Below are 20059 nucleotides of genomic sequence, written 5' to 3' on the forward strand. Positions count from 1 at the left end.
TATTAAAATTCTATATTCTCTGTCCTTTATTCACCAAAGTGAGTTTTCTAAAGTTCAGGTCTGATCATGTTGCCCCAGTCACTTGACTCCTCTACACACACAAACACACACACACACTTAATAAATTCCAGTGGCTTCTTATTATCTCCAGCATTAAGTACAACATGCTGTGTTTGGCAATCAAAGACCTTTAAACCTAGCACCACTCTCCATCCCTGGTCTTCTGACATGTTAACCCTGCTCTTCAATCCCAGTGAAACTGACCTCTTGACTGCTCCAGAGACAAGACACTGCAGTTCTCAGTTGTGGGACTTCTCTGTGGCTGTCCCATGTGTATGGAATGCATTCCCTCATCTCTGCCTACTGATTTCTTTGGTTTTCTATAAGTCCCAACTAAAATCCCATCTTTCATAGGAATTCTTTCCCAACTACTCTTAATTTTCGTGCTTTCCTTATGTTAAATTATTTTCTATTTATCCTGTATAATAATTTGTATATGTTCATTGACATTCTGTTTTCCCCACTAGATTGTGAACTACCTGAGGGGAGGAACTATCTTTTGCCCTTTTTGTAACACCAGCAGAGTGCTTAGCACAAAGTAAGCACTTAATAAATGTTTCATGATTGATTTAAAAATCTTTTCTCTCATATTCCATGTCCTGACATTCTATGGTCTAACATGATGATTCAAGTAAACTGGGAATCTGTGTTATAAAGTTTAAAAGGCTCACTGGATAGATGCCTAGAACTGGACTCAGAAGACATGAGTTCAAATTCAGACCCTAACTAGCTGCATGATGTTGTACAAGTCACTTTACAATTTTTCAGACTCAGGTTCCTCACCTGATAAGTAAGAACAATGTAATCTACCTCTTAATGTTCCTGAGGGGATCAAATGAGATACTGTTTACAAAACACTATGCAAACCTAAAAGTGCTATAAAATGTCAGCTATTATTTGGAATTATTCTTTGTTAAATTTGAGGAAGCAGAATAATATCAACACATCTATTTGTCTCTCTCTATCTCTGTCTGCTTGTCTCTGTTTATCTGTCTGTCTGTCTGTCTCTCTCACACACACACTAACACACACATGCAATCTACCTAAACACATATTACTTGAGAAAGGTTTTTCAAAGCTATCAGACCTGTTCCTTCATGGGATAAATTCAGATGATCTCAGCTCCAAATCAAAGAGGTTCTCACCACGATACAGGGGAGTCTGGAAGGGAAAGCAGAACCCAAACCTTCAGCCAAAATTCCAGACTGCTCACAAGAGATGGGGAGGTAGAGGAAGCATGATATTTGTTGGGAAGATCTGCTTCATTCCTCTTCTCCACAAAAGGAGCTTGGAGCTTCTGCTTTATCAAAGAAGGAATGAGGAAATGGGAGACAATGCTCCCACAGTGCTGGTTAAAATAAACATGGTGTAATTGTCTGATTCCCCAATAGCCTCCCTGTAAAGTAGATACACGGGTGTTGGGGGAAGGACAATGTTATTGCCAGAGATTGAAAAAGGCAATGCTGTGGGCCCTTGGGAAAAATTCCTTTGGGGTGTCCATCCTCGCTCTCCTGGGCCTGTGTAAAGAAATCATCAGCTTCTCATTCTCTAGCTCAAAACTGCTCCTGCAGCATTCCTCATTCGCTAATTCCACCAGTACTGGTCCAGTATCTTAGACATCCATAATCAACCAAAAGTTAAATTATTCAGATTTTGACAGGAATCCTCCTCACCTTTATCATAGTTTTGATATTTTTAGAGGTTAAGACTTTTTTCTAAGAAATGAAGGAAAGACATAAAATAAACCCTGTGAGAGTAGAGACTGTTTCACTTACATTTGTATCCCCAGTGCCTAGCACAGTGCTTAGGCACAGAATAGAGAGCTAATAAATACTACTGACTGAAAGAAAAAATACATTTAAAAAAAAACCTGGCAATGTTGTGTCACTTTAGAGTTTATAGACACTCTTTCATCAAAATAGGTCTGTACATTAGGTAACAAATCCCTCTCCTTCACCCCGCCCCCCTATTTTAGAAATGGATTTTATTTGTAATATAGAATATAGAGAAGTATTCTGTTCTATGTATCATTACCAACATCAGCTCAGAAAGTGGAAGTGACCTTCTCAGGGTCATATTGTCCTTTCATTCAGTGAGGGCATGTATTCAGCAGCTATTATATGCAAGGCTTTAGGCTATACTTTGAGAATATTCAATTGCAACTATGATCCCCTTGGTGGTTCTGGATGTTTCCCTTTGATGATGCAGAGGACAACTCTTCCAACCCTTCTAAACCATCCTTGGAGATTCTTTTTCATGTATGTCCATAATTTTGTATCTAAATACATGTTTAATGTATTTGGCACCAAATACCATGTTCCATCCTTCTTTTCTACAGACATAACCACAGACTACTCGGTCTGCCAATGTGTCATCCATTATTCCTCCTCTATGGCCAAACTTTTCTCTGTTTTGCTCATAAATTTCCCTGTTCATATTTGCTGCAGTTCTTTAAAGTTCTTTATTTGTCATATGTTGCAGCATTCTCTCATCCACCAGGAACATTTCAAATGAATTCTGGGTAATGCTAACATTTAATTCTTTGGAGCACTGCAATGTTCCATGACTCAAAGCCATACAAGAACACTTGTGAATGAAAGGCAAGAACTTTTAAAAATAATCCTAGATTTCCAGACTCTTGAATTTTTTATGGAATCTTAAAGGTCATCTTTTCCAACTCCTACCTGAACAGTTCTTGACCTTGTAGAGATCATAGTCTACTATATGAGTGATCTGTCAATAATAATAATATGAAACAGAACATGGTAAATCCTTAAAAAATAAACAAAGATCTCAGAGTGTTCATAAGTAAATTTCTTGCATGCTTTATACCATAGGGAAAAATGAACTGGAACTTATGGTATAAGATTTGGTTGCATGTGAGTCATGTTCATAGAAATTACAAGAATGGAACACATGTCTTCTGGCTACAAGGCTAGTGTTCACTGGACTTTTCTAATAAGAATATCCTGTGAAACCACAGACTTATTAAGACTATAAATTCTTATGCAGCCTCATGTACCAGAAAGCACATTGGACATGGAGTGAGCACATCTGAGTTAGAATCTCAGCTTTGTCTGTCACCACTTGCATATCCATGAAAAATTACTTGAATGTCTTGGGTTCTAGTTTCCTTATCTATGAAATGAGACAGTTAACAAAAATGACTTCTCAGATGGCTTCCTACTCTAATCTTTTAAGATTTCATGAAAACATATACCACATAAAATGCGGTATTCCTATTAAATGTTGAAACTCTTGTTTAATATCATCTTTTTTCTTCATTACTTCAGTACAATGTTTCTAAATAATTTTATTTTTAAAATCATTTTTGTTTGTTTTATCAAATACTTCTAAATTTTATGTTAGTAATTTTAACAATAATTTTTTAAAATTTTGAGTTCTAAATTTTTTCCCTCCCATTGCATCTCTCCCTCTTTGATAAGACAAGAAATTTGATGTAGATCATACACACACAATCATACAAAACAGATTTCCATATTTGCCATGTTTTCAAAAAACACAAAAACAAAATAAAACAATAAAAATAAAGGAAAAAAATATGCTTCAAAGTTTATCAGTTTTCTCTGAGGAGGTGGATAGCATTTGTCATCATAGAATCTTGCAATTGTTTTGAATCTTTGTCTTGATTAGAGAAAGTAAGTCTTTCCTAGTTTACATACTTTTAATATTGCTGTTACTATGTACAATGTTTTCTTGATTCTACTGACTTTACTTTGCATGAGTTCTTGTGATCCTTCCAAGGCATTTCTGAAACCATGCTGCTAATCATTTCCTATAGCACAACAATATTCAATCAAAATCATATAATGCAACTCTTTCAGCCAATCTTCAATGGATGGACATCCCTTTGACTTCCCATTCTTTGCCACCACATGCAAAAGGCAGCTTCTATTAGCATTTTGTGCATGTAGTGCCTTGCCCCTTTTCTTTGACCTCTTTGGGATACAGTACTAATTGTGGTACTGCTGGATCAAAATGTTAGGTTTAGAGCTGGGTTAGGAGTTAGAATTAGGTTTAGCTCTTGTAGTGTCATTCTAAATTGTTAGGTTTAGGGTTAGTGTTAGGATTAGTTCTTTAGTTGTCATTCTAAATTGTTCTCCAGAATGGTTGGACTAGTTTATAACTCTGTGAATAATTTATTCATGTCCAATTTTTCCACATATTCTCCAGAATTTGTCATTCTCCTTTTCTCCCATGTTAAACAGTCTTATAGGTGTGTAGGGGTATCTGAGATTTGTCTTTTTATGCATTTCTCTACTCAGTAGTGATTTAGGACATTTTTATCTGTGACTATTAACAGCTTTGATTTCTTCTGAAAGCTTATTGTTTGTATGTCTTGATCAATTATCAATTAAGGAATGGCTCTTCCTTTTATAAATAAGGCTTGGTTCCTCATGTATCTGAGAAATAATATCTGTATCTTTATCAAAGCTATGCAATAAAAATTGTTTCCTAGCTTTCTGCTTCCTGGTAATCTTGGTTGTATTGGTTTCATTTGTGCAAAAACTTTTTAACACAATCAAAATTATGCATTTTACATCTCATAATACTCTCTTTATCTTGTTTGGCTAAAAATTCTTCCTTTCTCCATAGTTCTGACAGGTAAACTATTGTATGCTCTCCTGAATTCCTTATGGTATCTCCCTTTATGTCTATATCATGTACCCATTTTAAACTTCTCTTGATAAATAGTCTAAGATATCAGTGTACACCAATCTTTTTCAATTTCCACAGAAGGTATCATGAAATAGTAAGTTCTTATTCTAGAAGCTGGGGTCTTTGACTTTATCAAATACTAGCCTGCTACAGTCATTTACTAGTGTTTCGTGTGTACCTCATCTATTCCACTAATCTAACACTCAGAATTCAGAAATTTCTAAGTCACACCTGCTTTCTGGGGACAGCTATATACTGGTTTTCTGTATGCCTTTGTCATGTTATATATCAATCATCTTATGCCTATAAATGAATTTTCATATAAAGTAAATCAATGTCATGTTATATATCAATTAGGGATTCCTAATTATAATTTCCACCAGTGAGCTTGAATGGGGTTCAGGCAGTTGATTTAAAATGAGTAGTTACCCTCCAATACTAAGACGTGTGTGGAAAATATTGAGATCTCAGTCAGTGTCAGTAGATTCAATGACAAAGCCTGGATGGCTCAAATTATGTGAAGATTGGAAAAGGTGGGAAGGCAGGAGTGTCATGTGTGAAATCTGAAATAAATGAAGAATCAAAGGTACAAGCTAAACACATAAATTTATGAAGTAGTGAATCCAATTTTATAGCCAACAGGGAACAGGCCTCCCGAGCTTGGCATTGGACCTTGAATACAGGAATAGAGAGACTTCATTAATTAGAATATTACAATATGCAAAAACAGGAAGTATAATCAAGTAACTTGATTTCTAATTGAAGGAAAGAAAGGGTGCCATCCAAGTTGAGAGGTGAAGGATCAACAGATGAAATTCCCTGAATTCTGAAAAAGAGGTATCTCCTCACCCCAAATATCTCTATTCAGTCAAAAGACCATGGAAACAATAGCTGATTGAACAGTATGGGACCAGTTTCCAGTTAAAATGCATTGGTTGTTTGAGGTGTATCATTGTGAGAAAACTTCTTGCATCAGTCTTCAGATCTGACTGAGTTTCTGATAGGCATAACCTAGATCCTTTGGCAGAGGTGTCCCAGCTTCCGAGACACTCAGGGCTAGGTTCAAACAATGCAATAAAGTTTTCTCACAGTTCCCCTAACTGAAGCAAGTTTTCTCACAGATATTGGACTATGTCTGTAATTAAATAGAAAAGAGACTGATCCAGAATGGAGTCACAAGATGGAGTCAGTGTGCTTCACTCAATTTTCACTATTACCTCAAGGGCCCCCACTAAGGAAGAGAGGAAAAAGGTAATAATGCTGATAGACTTCACTCAGCTTCCAGTCTTACTGAAGCTTGGCTCTCGAGTTGTCTTTTTGAATTTCCATGTCATATTCTGTACTTCTATTTCATAATAACAGCCTCATTCTTATTAACTCCCTCATTCAAGGATATGAGACAGTTGTGGAGATTTTAAAATAGAAAACCAGATTGAAAAAAAAGGTACTATATTGGATTAGTTGGAACTGTCGTGTGTATCCCCTCCCCCATGTCTCATCACTCATGGCATTATCAGCATTCACTTGAACCAGGTCATGTTTCTGGCTTGAGTCATGATGTTCAGGTAAATTCCCTTCACTGTGATAGGACACTTACGTGACTCTCTTGGTTGCGTACTACCCTGGTTAGCATATTTGGCACCTTGATCAGGATAAAGTTGAAGATTTCCCCTCCAGTCTACCATTGCATAGTCCCTAGAAGGGACACCCCTGCTATTGGAAATGTGAATGTATCCACAAGCAATAAAAGTTATTTTTGATACTACAAGTTGGTTCTCACTATCCTTGTGTTAACTGTATGAACCAAGACTTTGTACAGGCCCTATTCAACCAAAATAGAAAGAGATGCAACTATCAGCATGCATTTAGAACAAAAGGGGAAGTTAGAAATCATTCAGTACAACTCATTCTTTCTATGAAAGGGGTCATTGAGAACTCGACTGATTAAGTCCTGTGTTCAAGATCGCATAGACAGTTAATAATTAGGCAAACTGGTATGTAATCCCAATGAACTACCCCCAGATATATTGCCCTTCGCCCTATGTTAAAGCATCTCTGTTCCATAAAATGCTCTCTCATTATTTCTAGATTAAAAGAGTATTACCTGAACATCAGTGTGAGCTTTTGGAAGAGCCTTTGATTTGATGTCAGGAGACCCAGCACTTCCTATAGAAACAATGTAGCGTGTTGGAGGGCAAAGGACTATTTCATACATTTCTCTTTGTATTCTTAGTACCTAAGAATTCCTTGGGCAAATGAGATGATAAACTGTTTGTTAAATTAAATTAACTTGGGAAAATTATTTGAGCTATTCAACAATTAAATTTCCTCATCTCCAAATAATTTCTAGGAGCAGGAAACCCTGGGCAGTCTGAGCAGCAGCACTGAGAAATCTCATGCATATCAGCCCAGGCCAGGAGTCCAGTGGAATTGAGCAGGAGAGAACTGCAGAACCCCGCGTAACTGCAGCAGCCACTCCTGAAACTATTAGTCAGGAGATTAAATGTCTGTAACTCACTTACTTGAACTTCCAGGAGACAAAATGGTGGAGTGATTGGTAAATGCTCCATCTGTTTCCTTGTTGATCTTGAAAAACCCAGAAAATATTTCCCCAGGAAAACCTGGTAACAGTGAGATAAGTCATAGAGGTATACAGTCTCTTAATCTGTGAGGCTAGGAAAATCACAAAGGGGAGGGATCCCTCCTGCTGTGGCTGAAGGGGATCAGTGTAGGACTGGAGCTGTCCCATACAGCCCCACATTAGCAAACTGGGAGGAAATCCTATGGCCCAAAGTGTTGGAGCCCATAATCGTCAACACCAGGACTTGAGGCCTGCTTCACTAGCACAAGGGGAATCGGGAAGACACTAGTGCAAATGAGGTTCACCAACCACTAAAACTGCCTGTGCTCAGGAGAGGAGACCTCCTATGGACAGACCACACCTCCTTGACACTTAACAGAGCTAGCTCCAGGGTAACTCTGGGGAAATTCAGAAAGACTTCACCTGGCCTCTGCTTTGGCACATCAGCCAGCTCAGCACAAGGTAAGCTACAGCATTCTAACTTCCAGCTGAAAGTATCAGAGGCCACAATACACAAAGCCTCAAGTTCTAAGCTCAAGAAGGTGAAACAGAGCACCCTGTGCCCCAAAAGCAGAGATCCACTTTAAAAGCCAGTAAAAGGGTGATCTTCATGAGCAAGAAGCAAACCAGAAGAGATAAGACCACAGAATATTTCTAATTGGAGGACAAAAATGAATACCAAAGATGTCATCATTGAGACTGTACACAAATCTGAAACTTCAGAAGGAAATATGAACTGGTCTCAAGCCCAAAAAGGATTCTTGGAAGAGCTCGAGAAGGATTTTAAAAGCCAAATTAGGAAAGTAGAAGAAAAACTGGCCAATGATCATAAAAATATGAAAAAAGAAATCACTGAAGAATTTAAAAGGAAAATTGTGCAAATAGAAAAGGAAGCACAAAATCTAACTGGGAAAATTGGACAAATGGAAAAGGAAGTATAAAAACTAACTGGAGAAAATAACTCCTTAAAGGGAAAAATTGGACAAATGGAAAAGGAGATGCAAAAATTAACTGAAGGAACCAATTTGTGAAAAATTAGAATGGGGCAAATGAAAGATAATGACTCTATAAGACATCAAGAATCAGTCCAACAGAGTCTAAAGAATGAAAAAACAGAAGAAAATGTAAAATAATCTTGATGGAAAAGCAACTGACTTGTAAAATAGATCCAAGAGAGAAAATCTAAGAGGTATTTGTCTACCAGAAAGCTATGATGAAAAAAAGAACCTGGACAATATCTTCGAAGAAATCATCAAGGAAAACTTCCCAGATTCATAGATCAAAATCAGATTCATAGGGCAAAATAGTCATCAAAAGAATCCACCATTCACCTCCTCAAAGGGATCTGAAACTGAAAACACCATGGAATATTGTTGCCAAATTCCACAACAATAAAGTAAAGGAGAAAATACTGCAGGACACAAGAAATAAACAATTCAAATACTGAAGAGCTAGAGTTAGGATCACACAGGACCTTGTACCTTCCACACTAAAAGATCATAGGAATTGGAATATGATATTCCTTAAGGCAGAGGAGCTGAGACTACAACCAAGGATCAATTACAAAGCAAAAAATGAGCATAATATTTCAGGCAAGGAGGTGGACATTCAATGAAATAAGGGATTTGCAGACCTTGATGAAAAGGCCAGAGCTTAATAGAAAATTCAGTCTTCAAACACAAGTCTCAAAAGAGGTATAAAAAGGTAAATGGAGGGAGGTAGAGCGAAGATGGCAGAGTAGAAAGGTGCATATACTGTAGTGCTTCCCTCACAGCCCACAAAATACCTGTAAAAGATGACTCTCAACCAAATCTAAAGTAGTCAAAATTTGGAGGGATGTAGAAAACTGGGAAAGAATTTTTACAGCTAATCTTGGAGATAAAGGCCTCATTTCTAGAATATGTAGAGAACTGAGTCAAATGTACAAAAATACAAGTCATTCCCCAATTGATAAATGGTCAAAAGATATGAACAGGAAATTTTTGAGAGGAAGAAATTAAAGAAATTTATAATCATATGAAAAAATGCTCTAAATAACTTTTGATTAGAGAGATGCAAATCAAAACAACTATGAGGTACACCATCATACCTATCAGATTGGCAAACATGACAGAACAGGAAGATGATAAATGTTGGCGAGGATGTGGTAGAGTTGGAACACTAATATGCTGTTGGTGGAGCTGTGAGTTGATCCAACCATTCTAGAGAGCAATTTGGAACTATACCCAAAGGGTTACAAAATGTGAATATCCTTTGACCCAGCAATATCACTTCTAGGATTGTATGCCTAAGAGATCATACAAATGGGAAAGGGTCCCACATGTACAAAAGTATTTATAGCAGCACTCTTTGTGATGACTGAAAACTGCAAACCAAGGTGATGTCCATCAATTGCGGAATGACTGAATAAATTATGGTATATGAATGTAATGGAATATTATTGTGCTATAAGAAATAATGAACAGGAAGACTTCAGAGAGGCCTGGAAAGACTTATATGATCTGATGTGACTGAAAGGAGTGGAATAAGGAGAACTTTGTACACAGCAATGACCACAGTGTGGGAGAGTTTTTCTGGTAGACTTGGAATTTTGTAGCAATGCAAAGATTTAAAAAAAATTCCCAATGGTCTTCTAATGCAAAATGCCTTCCACATCCAGAGAAGGATCTATGGAATTCAATCGTAGAATGTAGCAGATCATTTTGTGTGTGTGTGTGTGTGTGTGTGTGTCTGTGTGTGTGTGTGTGTGTGTGTGTGTGTGTTTGTGTGTGTGTATTGTGTTTTGGTTTGTTAGATGATTTCTTCCACTCATTTTAATTCTTCAATACAACATGGCTATAGTGAAAATGAATTTAATAGGAATGTATGTGTAGAACCTATGCAAAATTGTATGCCATCTCAGGGAGGGAGGGAAAAATAATAATCTAAGTTATATGGTAGTGATTTTAGAACACTGAAAATAAATAAAATTAATTAATTAAAAAAATGACTCTTCACAAATTCTAGAGTAGCAGAAGCCACAGAAGAACAGAGTGAAAGAGGTTTCCAGCCAAAGGTAACCTGGAAGGCCATCAGGAAAGGTCAATCTCATGGCATGCTGAGCAGAGCAGAGCCCAGCCCTGGCCATGTGGCATGGGAGGAACAGGACCTGAACACACCTCCAGGGCAGAATTCCCAGCAGGTAGGGTCCCAGATCCCTCAACCCACAAGTGACACAGAAAGCTCCAAAGGTCAGTGTGGGAGAGCTTTCCCAGCTGAGCGAGATGGGAGCAGAGTCCCCTCACCACTGGCACTAGGTGGTGGCAGGTGAGGAGCACTAGGACCCTCCTCTTGACAATCAATTTAGAAGTCAAGTAACTGGCTGGGAAAATGCTCAAAAAGAGAAAAAAATAAAACCATAGAAGATTACTTTCTTGAGGAACAGGTGTCTCCTTCCATCCTTTCAGATGAGGAAGAACAATGTACACTGTCAGAGGAAGTCAAGGTTTCTGCATCTAGAACTTCCAAAATGAATATGCAGTGAGTTCAGGCCATGGAAGAGCTTGAAAAGTGAGTCAACAGCTTGCTAAAGGAGACCACAAAAATGCTGAAGAAAATAACACCTTTAACAATAGGCTAACTCAATTGGAGAAAGAGGTCCAAAAAGCCAATGAGGAGAAGAAAAGGAGGTCCAAAAGCTCACTGAAGAAAATAGTTCTTTAAAAATGAGAGTGGAGCTGAGGGAAGCTAATGACTATATGATAAACCAATAAATTACAAAACAAAACCCAAAGAATGAAAAAAATAGAAGATAATGTGAAATATCTCATTGGAAAAACCAATTGACCTAGAAAATAGATCCAGGAGAGACAATTAAAAAATTTTGGGACTACCTGAAAGCCATGATAAAATAAGAGCCTAGACATTATCTTTCATGAAATTATCAAGGAAAACTTCCCTGATATTCTAGAACCAGAGAGCAAAATAAATATTAAGAGAATCCACCAATCACCTCCTGAAAGAGACCCGAAGAGAGAAACTCCTAGGAATATTGTGGCCAAATCTCAAAGTTCCCAGGTCAAGGGAAAAATATTGCAAGCAGCTAGAAAGAAACAATTCAAGTATTGTGGAAATACAATCAGAATAAAACAGAATCTGGCAGCTTCCACATTAAAGGATTGAAGGACTTGGAATAGGATATTCCAGAAGTCAAAGGAACTGGGATTAAAACCAAGAATCACCTACCCAGCAAAACTTAAAATATATTCAAGGGAACAAATGGTCATTCAATGATATAGAGGACTTTCAAGCATTCTTGATGAAAATACCAGAACTGAAGAGAAAATTTGACTTTCAAACACAAGAATCAAGAGAAGCATGAAAAGGTAAACAGGAAAGAGAAATCATAAGGACTTTCTAAAGCTGAACTGCTTGCATTCCTACATGGAAAGATAATATTTGTAACTCTTGAGACTTTTCTCAGTATTTGGATAGATGGTGGGATCACACACACACACACACACACACGCACACACACACACACACACATATGGACAGAGAGCACAGGTTGAGTTGAATCAGAAGAGATGATATCCATTAAAAAATACAATTAAATTAAGTGGTGAGAGAAGAAAATACTGGGAAGAGAAAGGGAGAAATGGAATGGTACAGGCTATTACTCATAAAAGAGATAAGAAAAATCTTGTTCAATGGAGGAGAAAAGGGAGGAGGTGAGGGGGAAAAGTGAAGCTTACTCTCTTCACATATGACTGAATAAGGGAATAATATGCTCACTAAATTTGGTGTGAAAATCTATCTTACACTACAGGAAAGTAAGGGAAAAGGGGGACAGGCAGGGTGAGGGGGATGATAGAAAGGACATCAAATGGGAGAAGGAAGTAACTAGAAGTAAACAATTTTGGGAAGGGACAAGGTCAAATGAGAGAACAGAAAAAAGGGGGGACAGGATAAGATGGAGGCCAATATAGTTAGTCTTACACAACATGATTATTATGGAAGTCTTTTGCAAAATGACACATATATAGCCCATATTGAATTGCTTGCCTTCTCAGTGGGAATGGGTAGGAAGGGAGGAAGGGAGAGAAGTTGGAATTCAAAGTATTAGAAGAGAATGTTGAGAATTATTATTGCATATAACTGAGAAATAAGAAATACAGGTAATGGGGTACAGAAAATTACCTCATCCTACAAGTAAAGAGAGAAGATGGGGATAAGGGAAGGGTGGGGTGCTATAGAAGGGGGGACACATTGAGGGAAAGGGTAATCAGAATGCAAGGTATTATGGAGGGCGGGGAGGGGAGAGATGAGGAGAAAAATTGAAACTCAGAATTTTGTGGAAATGAATGTTGAAATCTAAAAATAAATAAATAAACATAGGCATAAAAAAGGTAAACAGGAAAAAAAAAAACTTGTCCTTCAATATGGGCAATCTGTTTCCATCCCTATAAGGGAAGATGAGAATTACATACTTATCATGATATATAAAAGGGATATACATAGATAGAGGGAGGGGGTATAAATTAAATGATGATTAAAAGTATCATTTAAGGGTGTGAAGTGATTGAAAAGGAGGAGGTAGAGAAAGGTAAATTATATCACAGGAAGAGGCAAAAAATATACTACAGTAGAGGGAAAGAGGGGAGGGAGATGAGCATTCTTTGAGAATTACTCTCATCTGATTTGGTTCAAGGAGGGAACAACAAACTCACTTAGGTATAGAAATCAAACTAGCTCTATAGGCAGTAGCAGGAGAGAGGGGAAAGAAAAAGGGGGGCAGGCTAAAAGGGAGGGAAGAAGTAATAAGGGAAGTAATAAGGGGAAAAGGGAGTTAAAGGGAGGGAGACTCTAAGAAAGGAGGGAAGACTGAGGGAGGTGGTGGTCCAAAATTAAAACTCTAATGTGGAGAGTATGGGAGAAAGGAGAAGTAAAAGCATAAATCGGGGTAAAGAAGATGGAGGGAAAGACACAGATAGTAATCATAACTGTCAATGTGAATGGGATGAACTCTCCCAAAAAACAACGGCACATAGCAGAATGGATTAAAAGCCATAATCCAACAATATGTTGTTTACAAGAAACACACCTGAAACAGGGTAAAGGTAAAAGGTTGGAGCAGAATATATTGTGCTTCAGCTGGTGTTAAAAAAAAAAAAAGGCAGGAGTAGCAATCCTAATCTCAGAAAACGCAAAAGCAGAAATAGAACTAATCAAAAGAGATAAGGAAGGAAACTATATCCTACTAAAAGGCAACATAGACAATGAAGCAATATCATTACTAAACATATATGCTCCAAGTGGTATAGCATCCAAATTTTTAGAGAAGAAGTTAAGGGAGTTACAGGAAGAACTAGACAGCAAAGCTATACTAATGGGGAACCTCAACCTCCACCTCTCTGAACTTGATAAATCTAACCATAAAGTAAACAAGAAAGATGTTAAGGAGGTGAATAAAACTCTGAATAAGGTAAATATGATAGATCTCTAGAGAAAATTGAATGGGTATAGAAAGTAACATACCTTTTTCTCAATAGTATATGGCACATATACAAAAAATAATCACATACTAGGGCACAACAACCTTACAATCCAGTGCAGAAAGGCAGAAAAAGTCAATGCATCATCCTCCCATCATAATACAATAATAATTATATGTAATAAAAGGTCATGGAAAAAAAAACCAAAAATTTATTGGAAACTAAATAATCTAATCCTAAAGAATGAGTGGGTTAAACAACAAATCATGGAAACAATTACCAACTTCATTCAAGAGAATGACATTAATGAGATAACCTACCAAAACTTATGGGATACTTCAAAAGTAGTTCTTAGGGGAAGTTTTATATCACTGAATGCCTACATAAATAAAATAGAGAAAGAGGGGATCAACGAATTAGGCATGCAACTGAAAAAGGTAGAAAAACAACATATTGAAAAACCCCAAGTAAATATCAAATTAGAAATACTGAAAACCAAAACATAATTTAATACAAGTGAAATTAGAAAAAGTACTGAACTAATAAAGAAAATTGAGTTGATTTTATGAAAAAAAATAATTAAATTGAAAAACCTTTGGTCAATTTGATTTAAAAAAGTAAGAAGGAAAGCAAATTGTTATTAACAAAAATTGAAAAGGTGAACGCATCTTCAACAAGGAGGAAATTAAAACAATAATTAGAAATTACTTTGCCCTACAATATGCCCATAAATTTGGCAATTTTTAAAGAGATGGTTGAATATTAACGAAATATATATTGTCCAGATTAACAGAAGAGGAATTTTGATACTTAAATAAGCACATCTCAGAAAAAGAAATCAAACAAACCATCAATGAACACCCTACGAAAAAATCACCAGTGCCAGATGGATTTACAAGTGGATTCTATCAAACATTTAAAGAACAGTTAAACCTAATACTATATAGACTATTTGGGGAAATTGGTGAAGAAGGGTCCTACCAAATTCTTTTTATGGTACAAATATGGTTCTGATACCTAAACCAGAGAAAGAAAATTATAGACCAATTTCTCTAATGAATATAGATGCAAAAATTTTAAATAACATGTTAGCAAAAAGAATACGACAACTTATCACGAGAATAGTACATTATGACCAGGTAGGATTTATATCAGAAATGCAGGGATGGTTCAATATTGGGAAAACTATAAGCATTATGGATCACAGCAACAAAAAACTAGCAGAAACCGTACAATTATCTCAATAGATGCAGAAAAAACCTTTGACAAAATATAGCACCCATTCCTATTAAAAACACTGGAGAACATAGGAATAAATGGAGCCTTCCATAAAATAACAAACGGTATCTATCTAAAACCATCAACCTACTTTCTTCAGGGCCCTATTAATATCTCTGTTCCTCAGACTGTAGATGAAGGGGTTTAGCATGGGAATCACCACTGTATATATCAGAGAAAAAAAAGATGTTTTTGACATTAGTTACTGGAGGAAGGGAAACTACTGGCCAGTAATTGTCCCATAGTATAATGGTACCACAGAGAGGTAGGAGCCACAGGTTGATAAAACTTTGCAGATACCCTTGACAAAAAGGATCTTCAGAATGGTGGCAAAAATACAGATGTTAGAGACAAGGATACTTATTAATGGCTGTATAATGATTGCTACTCCTACAATGAATATCAGTAGTTCATTGAGGGAGATATCTTAGCAAGATAACTTTAGCAAAGCAGCCAAGTCACAGAAGTAGTGGGCTATGTTGTTGTCTGCACCGAAGGATAGTCTATACACATCAGTCATGAAGTCACAAATGTTTAGACAAGTTTTGGAATACAGACTTTATAATGTTAGAGTTAAAAAGGACTTTAGAGCATAGAATGTTATAACATGAGGGAACTTAAGAAATGACAATGGTAGCAGTGGTACATAAAATACTAAAGATGTTGTATCTCAGAGTATAGCCAGAACAATATTATATTTAGATGAACACATAACCTAGCATGTTAAAAAATAAAACATGTTATTAGAAATCAAATGAACTTTAAATCACAGAAAGTTAGACCACATATGCCATTGACTATGTTCATCCTATTACAAAATGCTGCCATTGTAATCTCCTGTAAAAGCAGGCAAAATGGGATTTGTATTGTTTTCTTTTTGGAGTTCAGTTTCCCAGGCTCATAGTAAACATCTGAAGGGTTGATTTCCTTTGAACCCCGATGATTAACAGCTATGCTGAGTCACGTAGCTTTTGTACCTACTGGCTCTGAGCCAATCAGGAACTGAGTCTTTGTTATATGTCCTGGGAGGTTTGTATTTAACTTTGGGGGTGTTTATGAGAAAGATCTTTTGGTTCCCTGGTAGGGACTCTGAGAAGCCATTTTTTAAGAGCTCCTCAACTACTCAGAGATTTGTTCTCTCCTGTTTGGGTGGTGTATGTAGGTGGTTATATTACTTTGCTCAGACAGTAAGAACCTTCCCCGTCTCTTGAATCTATGTGCTAATTTCTTTGCTTGTATTTAACTGTTTTTAATTAAAGTAAGATTGTTGACCATTGAAAAGTTGCTTTCCTTTAGCAAACCAAATCAAAGAACCTGTGCTACCAGTACATGCTGGGTTTGCTAGGATGCTTGCTAATACATCGTCCAGTACAGTCTGTTCAACAAGTTGCCCTCTCATTCAGAGACTAAAATTATCCTACTGTGACTTTCTCTGGGTGGTTATCACATGGAGTCTCCATTCAGAGACAATAGAGAGAGAAGAGGTTTTCTCATACACCTAACTGCTCTTCAAAGACTGTTCCTTACAGATAACATAGAGCACTATCTTTCTTCCTAATACATATAGAGGTAGAAGAGGCCTCTGAGACCATTTTGTCCAACACTTTGATTTCATAGTTTAAAAACTGATGCTAAGAGAGTGACATGCCTAAGTTGTTAAGTAGAGGTTTGTGTATAAGAACCTTGGCACTACATTGTCTGTATAATAAATCAATTATATTTATTTTGCTTTGTGTTTTATAGCTTATCTAAAGTTCCCCCACAGTAGTTCATTTTTGTGTGGAATTACCCTTGGATTCTCTGAGCTCTTCAAAAATCAGAAATGCTCATAGTCCCTACAAAACTGAAAAAACTTGATACAGGGTCACTGGGTTGACTGTCTCTTATTTGAGAAGCAGCATAGATAATTTTGTTGGTAGGCAGGAAATTCAGCATATAGAACCCTGAATTTGGAGTCAGGAAGACCTGAGCTCAGACACAGCCTCCTATACTTATATCTGAGAGACTCTGGACAAGTCATTTGACCTCCATTTGCCTTAATCCACTGGAGAAAGAAATTACAAAACATTCCTGAATCTTTGCCAAGAAAAATCCAACCATAGTATTGGTATGCTATGGTCCATGTGTCATACATATGAAGATTTGGACACAACTGAAGAACAACAAAAAACACATTTGCTGTGTAATTGTGGATGAGTCATTTGGTTACTTAATGCCCCCAAGAAATATTCTAACACCCAAAGTTGCCTAGTGTTTATCATTTATATCACTTTATGGAATTTTATCTCTTGAAATCCTCAATTCTAATGAAATGAAAAACTCACAAAGTGTTCACTATATTCTGTCTCCTACATGAGAAAATCTGTCCAACGTCACATCATGGTATGTAGATGTCGCTGGTCATTAAAAGTCTATGCCAGGAGAACGCAAACTGGACCTTGGTGCTTAACTCTCTGACTTTCAGTTTGGACTAGACTTAGACAAAAATGTTTCTGAGGAGACATCAAGCTAAGTGAAGAAAAGATCATGCATGGAAGATTGCAGTAAAGGTATTGAATTGTTGCCTCAGTAACTCATGAACACCCTCTATGAAAGCAACTGATTGGTGGCCAAAAATGGAGGACACATCAACACAGAGGAAATCATAGATTTTTTGCAGTATACTCTGTTCCAGAAAGAAATAAAGTTAAATTAGGAAGATAGTGTGCAGAAGGTTTATATTAAAATGATGAAACTAAAAATTTTACTTCTAAAAGGGTAACGGTTTCAATTTCTGGAAAATTCTTATCACAAGATACAAATTATGCTGCTGAGTGAATTCTGTCTTTCCTATTTATTTTTAAATCCTTTCATTCCTACAATCCTTTGAAAAATTCCTTTATTTCAAAAAATGTATATGCTTTTACAAAAGGGGACACAAAGAATTGGTGTTTATTTTAAATTGTGAGGACCCCCTGAGGATATTGCCTCCATCTCCACAAGTTGCATCCTATACATGATCTAGTAAATAAATCCTTGGGAATTTCCTGAGGTGTTTAAATATTAAGTGATTTGCTCAAGATCACGCAGCTAATACGTGTTTTCAGTGACAACTTCGAAATCACTTTCCAGCCTCTAAGTCCTGCATTGTGTGCACTACCCAACAATGTTTCCATACTAATGTGATCCAGTTTCACAAATTAACGTAACTGAGGTTGTTCAGAAGGGCTGCCTATACTTCAGGGCTTGCATGGCTGTGATTCAAATGGTGTAAGATGTTGGGATCAAATTGGGGAAAAGAACCACAACCTGAATCACAGTCGTATTTCTTTTAAATGGCTGCCATAATTTGAGGTACTGTTCTTCCTACTCCTTAGCCATTTTATTTTACAAAATACTACAGTTTCCAAATGTTCAGATAGTTATCATATGAGTTTAAAATCAGACTGTGTTTGATGAAATGATTTTGTGTTTATAGGACATCAGGATTATCTGAGACTTCTTCACTGTGGATATTCCTACAAAGTGTAACCATGCTGTGCCCTAAAAAATTATCTTTTTGTGTTGTCTTGGTGAAAAATTCTTCATTCTGTGTGCAATCCTGTGACAAGCATTCCTAAACTGAAGTAAACTGGTGTTTGCATGACTGATAAACAAGCAGTTGTTAGGATCTAGTTGAAGTGTTTCCACTGTGGTAGGATGTGTCAAAGCTTGCCCTCCATTCATAGAGCATTTGAGAACTCAAGGTCACTTCTCAACATGATGAGAATTTAGACAAGAAAGACAAAAGTGGGAGGACAAAGGACAATAAGCCCAGATTCCATAAAAAATCCAAAACTTCTGTGATCTACATCCGCTTATCAACTAGCATACTATGTGACCTTGGCCTAGTTGCTCAACCTGTCTTGGTGTTAATTTCTTCATCTGTAAAATGTAGGACTAGTTGATCTCCAAAATCATGCTGCATGCTTGACATCATGTGACTCTATTACCATCACCAGGTATCAATCCCAGTCCAGTTGCTTACATGTGTGCAGGCTAATAACTGCCCCTACCTCTCTATTCATTGTATTACACCTTATTTCTGTAGGTATGACTTAGTATGATCAGAAGACGATAGACAGTTTTTTTTCATGAATTAGTTTCTTCCTTCATAAACCTGTGTAAAAGGATGTCTTATTGGGGTGGGAAGCAGCGAAATTATGCCTCTCCCTGTTACAAGGATGAATACTAATTTGGGACTTATTACAAAGGCCAAACTAGAGGCCAAGAAGGTCTCCCTTGTTCTATCTCTCAATGGATCTAACCTGCTCATTTAAAAGTCAATTCGTGCCTTTCACAGCAAACCTTGTTCCTTAAGGACAAAGAAGAAATTACACCAGCACTGGATATGAAAGTGAGAAGAGTCGTGACTTTGGAGTCAGAGGCTTGTCTCTGTCAGTTATCTACCTATGTGACTGAACAAATTTTTTAACATCTCTAGGAGTCAGCTTCCTAATATTTAAAATGAAGTTCTTGGACCTCTAGAGTAACTGGAAATAGGTTACTATAAAGTTCCTTCTAATTCCAAATAGATAGTCCAATGTTTAAATTAATCATTTTATATATTCTTCTACATATGTCAATAAAGCTCACCTTTCTTGCTAAAGAAGGTCAGAATTCTGCTCATAAGGTAGTGATAATATGAAACATTCCATGATCCAATTATATTCTTGGTAGTATAACATATGAATTTTTAATTCATTTTAAGTATATCTAAGAAGATATTTAAGTAGTGATAAAGTGTCCTGCAGATTCAGCTGCAATGGAATCTATTTGATCCTGTAATAAAAACATCTAGGAAATCCTGGTAGTAAAGATCTAAGCTCTTTAGTCTTTAAAAGTGGCTTGTCTCTGATTACAGGGGAAGGGAACTCTGCTTGAGGAATTACACTGATATGCATTCCATTTAATATGAAGACTCATTTATCTTAAACATGGCAAACTGAACATCATACTGGTCACCCTC

The 20059-nt window shown here is 36.8% G+C and overlaps 1 protein-coding gene across 2 annotated transcripts in view; it reads right to left on the minus strand.

The window, feature by feature from the left end:
* Positions 1-20059, minus strand: part of LOC140519115 (olfactory receptor 1J2-like) — a 63066-nt gene that overhangs the window by 31466 nt on the left and 11541 nt on the right. The window contains exon 1 of one of the 2 annotated variants that reach the window (XM_072631843.1): positions 1148-3377. The exons of the other annotated variant lie outside the window; for it this stretch is intronic. The gene's annotated coding sequence lies outside the window, so the exon portion shown is untranslated. Of the gene's footprint in view, positions 1-1147; positions 3378-20059 lie in introns of those variants that run through there. 2 annotated transcript variants of the gene reach the window in all.

This window comes from Notamacropus eugenii, chromosome 1 (genome assembly GCF_028372415.1).
Source record: "Notamacropus eugenii isolate mMacEug1 chromosome 1, mMacEug1.pri_v2, whole genome shotgun sequence".
Lineage (NCBI taxonomy): Eukaryota > Metazoa > Chordata > Mammalia > Diprotodontia > Macropodidae > Notamacropus > Notamacropus eugenii.